This window comes from Saccostrea cucullata, unplaced genomic scaffold, assembly GCF_032062105.1.
Source record: "Saccostrea cucullata isolate Sc308-1 unplaced genomic scaffold, CSIRO_AGI_Scuc_v1 ctg1821, whole genome shotgun sequence".
In the NCBI taxonomy this organism is placed as follows: Eukaryota; Metazoa; Mollusca; class Bivalvia; order Ostreida; family Ostreidae; genus Saccostrea; species Saccostrea cuccullata.
Genome location: NW_026922500.1, coordinates 179,155 through 184,714, shown reverse-complemented (window position 1 = coordinate 184,714; position 5,560 = coordinate 179,155).

Here is a 5,560-nt window from a genome sequence, read left to right as displayed (position 1 = left end):
AAATTTCTCCTTTGTAAATAATGTATAAAACCACAAATATGAAACGCATGCCATTGATTTACAATCTGTGACGATATATACATTTATTGTACGACGACCTTAAATAATATCATCTATTTTATGCATATAAAATCAGATGACTTTATTTTACGGGAAAAGGTATTGTATTAATTTTTTGGTCGGGATCGGCCTGTGGCCATTGGTATATATCAGTCGGAAAGCTCGGGATCAACATTCTTTTCATCAACTTGCTGGATACAGAGCAGGTTGAATATTTCATTGTCAAGTTTTCTTTTCATAATATTTGTAAGAATCTTTTTTGCATCTGTCTGAAATTATGAATTTTATTTAAATTTTGGTTAATGGATAATAACGCTTGTATGTTCTTAAAACTATTTTAATCCAGCGTATATATTTTTTCTGGATTGTGCTGGATTTACAGCCCGATTAAATGTGACATGACAGCAATTTTGAATATATTGCTTCTAATTTTGCCCGTAGCAATTTATCAAAAAAAGTTTGTATCTGGAAAATTACAATAAGTATTTTATTGTTTGTTATTTACTCTAACGAGCGGAAATCCCTCCCACAAATAAGACTGAGCGGAATTGCAGACTGAGAGACAACGAGAGGAAAGCAACAAGGTCCAAGAGGTCAAGACAAGAGCGACCAGCGGTAGCGATAGAGGTTGACGATAATCAGTACAGGAACCAGGTCCTTCAGGAAGCATCGCCGCCCAAGAGAATGTAGTTGGTGCCAGAAAGTCAAACTCTCCCCCAATGGCCCCAGCACCTGTGCCTGCTTTGGCCATTAAATCTCAATAAGGTACAAGCATTGGTTATGAGAATCAATATGTAGATAGCATTCATTCACTATTGGCTAGCAATGTCTCTAACTCGATGAAGTCTTAAATCATTAGTTCAGCATACATAGAGATAAGTTTGTTGCTTGATAACACTTCCATGACAGAATCTTCATAAAAAAAAAATTAATGAAAAAAGGGGAGTTGGTCACAAAAGAGGTTGTTAAACCTAGCAGTAAGATTCAAAATATCAGTAGATGGACGGATGCATTCTTAGTTTACGCTAGCATTTATGCTTCAGCCCACCCAGAATCTTATCAGGGTTTGCTGAAATATTTACATGACATAAGACTCGGGGCATCAAGATGTGGGGAGGGGGATTTGAGATGGAAGAAATATGACGAGCAGTTTCGACTTCGCCGAAGTATCGATCCCACCATAGATAAGTCTAAAATAGACTATGAGTTATGGTTGATGTTTATGTCATCATCCCCACAATCTAAACTAACAATTAACCCAAACAGCCCAGCCTACAACAAGTGCTATAATTTCAACTTCAAGGGTCATTATAACAGACCTTCTTTCCAGTACATGCACAAGTGCATTAAATGTTCTGGGAGTCATCCACAATTTTTGTGCCCTCAATCTAATTATGTTGGGAAGTCCACAAGTTATCAAAGGGGACTAGTGCAGGGGCAACCCCAAGTTAGACCCCTTATGTCACACCCAACCCAAACCCCAAGACCACAAAGGTATATGGGCCCTAGGAAATTCCCCTATTAATGTTGAAGAGTTAAATGAATATTTGCAGCCATATCCAGACAAATATGCTGCTAATTATATAAGAAATAGGTTTTTAAAGGGTTTTGAAATAAATTATACAGGCCCAAGGTGTCAAAAAATCTTACTCTGCAAGTGAACACCATGATAAGTTGATGGAACATATAAGTAAGGAAATAAAGCTTGGCCGAATCATAGGTCCTTTTGATCAACTTCTAATTTCTAACCTACATGTTTCACCAGTTGGCATTGTCCCTAAATCTGATGGAGGGTGGCAAATAATTACCTATTTATCCTTTCCTAGTTCCCACGGTATCAACGAATTTATAGACCCAGATTCATGTAAAGTGCAGTATGCATCTTTTTATGGTGTAACCAATATGATTGCAAATTTGAGAAGGGGCGCATTGTTAGGTAAGATGGATATTAAAAGTGTTTTTCGTTTAGTTCCGATCAATCCAGGGCATTTGACTTGTTAGGTTTCTCTGTAGATGGATTATATTATATAGATAAATGTTATCCCATGGGTTGTTCCATTAGTTGCAGAATTTGGGAAACATTTGCAACTTTTCTACACTGGCTTAATCAGTTCAAGTCTGAATTGAATATATTAGATCATTATTTAGATTATTTCCTTTTTGCAGGTAGATCTGGTAGTGATGAATGTGAAATTCTAATGTCTACTTTTAGTAACTTAGCTGGGGATTTAGGGGTACCACTAGCCCATGAGAAAACTTCTTGTCCAACGACAAAATTAATATTTGTAGGTTTCGAAATTGATACACTAGAGATGACAATTAAGATCCCAGAAGCAAAGTTAGAAATCCTGAAGAGTGAGATTGAAAATTTTTTAGATAGGGAAAAATTTAAACTGCAAGAAATGCAGTCTTTAGTTGGAATGCTCATTTTTTTTCTCAATGGCATTCAGATCTAGTAGAGCTTTTATTCGAAGAATGTAAAATGCATTTAGTGGAGTTTTCAAGCAGCATCATCATATAAGATCATCAGTAGGAATTAGAAGTGACCTTAAATGTGGCTGATGTTCTTGAACTATTTCAATAGGGAAGCATATTTTCCTAATACTGTTTGGGAAGATTCTGGCATGTTACAGTTATTTACAGATCAGTTATTTTAAACATGAAGTTTCCAGTAACATGAAAAATAACATAGTAAAGAAATTGTGTACCTTATAGTGGATTGAAAAAATGTGAATTCATGTATACATATGAAAATTATTTCAAATAAATAAAACACAGAGAACGAGTAAATGTATACATGTATATAGTTAATCATGGCAGCAGATACTGCCATTAACACTATACCTAGTATTAGAATCACAAGTATTTTGAAACATATGATTTATTTTCATTTTGAAAATTGTCATATCATGTGATTATAATAGTTAAAAAATCGATTTCATTTCATTTTTTAATGATTTTTTAATACTAAAGTCAGTTATATGTATATTCTCATATCTAATTTTATTTCTTGTTTTCCATATGACACGTTCATAAATACATATTTAAATGTTAACAACGGTTCTTTGGGTTTGCGGTTTCTTCAAGTATCCTAATATTATTGTTTGTTGGTCAGTTTGTAAAGTTTCATTTATTTGTAGAACATTTTAATTATATCTTCTAGTAATTTGAGTGTTGTTTTCACTTTTTTGCAATGGAAAAAGAGGTGTTGTTGATTTTCTTTATGATTTTTACACAAGTTGCATAAACCATTGGATTGTCCGATTTTATAGAATTTATCTTCAGTGTACAAAATTGATGCACGCATTTCCATTGGAATTCTTGAATTTTATTTTTAACTTTCATTTTTGAAATACTGTGCTAAAGTAAGTTCCACTGTATATTATTTTGATATATATTTTCCCATTTTTATTGACATTTTGGAATTATTGTCTTGTTTAAAATTTTTTCTATGTTCTTTAACTTAATATCTTCATATGTTACCACTTTATTAGTATCTCTTTTTATGAGTAAATGATTATTTGATTTATAAGGGAGTTTTGTTTCGCTATTAGATATTGAGTTATTTCTATTCAGTATTGGATAAAACAGTTTAGGAATGGCTGATTTTATTTTACTATATTCAAATATCCAACATCTTTTGTCTAATAAATTATTTAAAATGGTGTCATTATATTTAAAAAATTTTCCCGCTTCATTCCAAATGTCTTTAATTTTTAAAAAACCGCTTTTAAGGACAGGTGATACAAACAAATTTTTTCTTTGAAAAAGATTAAATATCATGTCACAAGTTTAGAAAAGTCGATGGTTCTTAGATTTTGTTCTCCTAAGAACAGGATTATGAAAAACACTTGGAAAATATTGGTAATATTTCAATGAAAAAACAAATATACACAAAACACATTCAGTAAAGGTTTACAGGTGAAAACAAATTTCAGAATATGTTATCTTGATGCTAAAAGTGTAATATAAACTGAAGAAAAATATACCAAGCCAGGTGAATTTTATTAGGAAAAGCTAAATTGTTAAAATCAGCTTTGTAATATTGCTAAGTTTTTGTCATTTTGTTCCTCCTTTTCAAATTCACCCGGCTTGGTATATTTTTCTAAGGTTAATATTATACTTTTAGCACCAAGGTTACATTTTTTTATATTTGTTTTCACCTGTAACCTTTACTGAAAGCGATTTGTCAATATTTGTTTTTTATTGAAATATTACTTTTATTTTCCTAGTCTATTTAACTTTTCCAGTTCTTAGGAAAAATATTCTAAGAATTATCCACATTTCTAAACTTTTGACATGATATTAAATCCTTTTCGAAGAAAAAAATTGTTTGTATCATGTGTCCTTAATAAATGATTCCACATATAGGCTTTTCCCTTGGAATTGTAAAAGTTTATTACCAAATAGTGAGAGATTAAGTAATTCCTCTCGGTTCTCTGGCTCGAATTTTGACTGAAATTCACTATATGCAATGAGTGTTTTTTTTAATTAAAATCTAGACATGTTATTTAAGGAAATTGGAGATAAATCTGAACAAGTGCATAAAAATATTCCTGATGTAAATTCATATCTTTACTCTGTTACCAGTATTTACCAGTAGCGTTCCATGTTTCTAACTTTGAATGCATGATTTTATAAGTTGTTTTTATTTGTTTACTTTTTATAAAACTAAAGATATTTATCATATACACCCCTCCTTCATTCTTGCTTAAGCAGTACACATTTCTGTCAATTTTATTCAATTTATTATCCCCCAAAAGAGACCAGACAATATCATTTATTTGTTTTGCATATATATCCGGTATTCCCCTCAATTCGATTTCATAGCCAATAATTGGAATTATTAATTTTTTTATTATCAAAGTTTTCCCTTTGAATGTAAGGTTCCTAGTTTTCCAGACATGCAAGCTGTTCGTTATTTTTTTTCTATTTTTTCCAACCAAATTACATTAGTATCAATACCATATCCATAATATACCCCCAAAGTTTTTATATCAGTTTTTATCCACTGTATCTTTTTAAATTTTTGTGTTTTATCTTTTGATATGCCAATAATCAGGCCCTTTAATTGATTTTATTGAGAAATTGATTTTTGCCCCTGAGGCTTTTTCAAATATTTCTAACACATTGAAGGAATTTATCATGGATTCTTCGTCCTTATTGAATAGCTGAGTATCGTCTCATATATATTTTATATTTATTTTACATTCTATGTGTTGATCATCTTCATGAGGAATTAAATGCCCTTTATCTGCGGATTTTGCCTAATTGCGCAGGCCATAGGCTCTATTTGAAGAACATAAAACAATGGAGCAAAAGGGCACCTTGTCTTGCCGATCTCGATATTGAAAAGTATTTTGATACAAATCTATTAGTTTTCATGCATGTTTATGATTTCATAAGTAGCTTTTTTATCCAATCGCAATATTTTTTACCAAAGTCAAATCTCTTTAATGTTGCTCCTATCCAACCCATTCAATTCTATCAAACGCTTTTT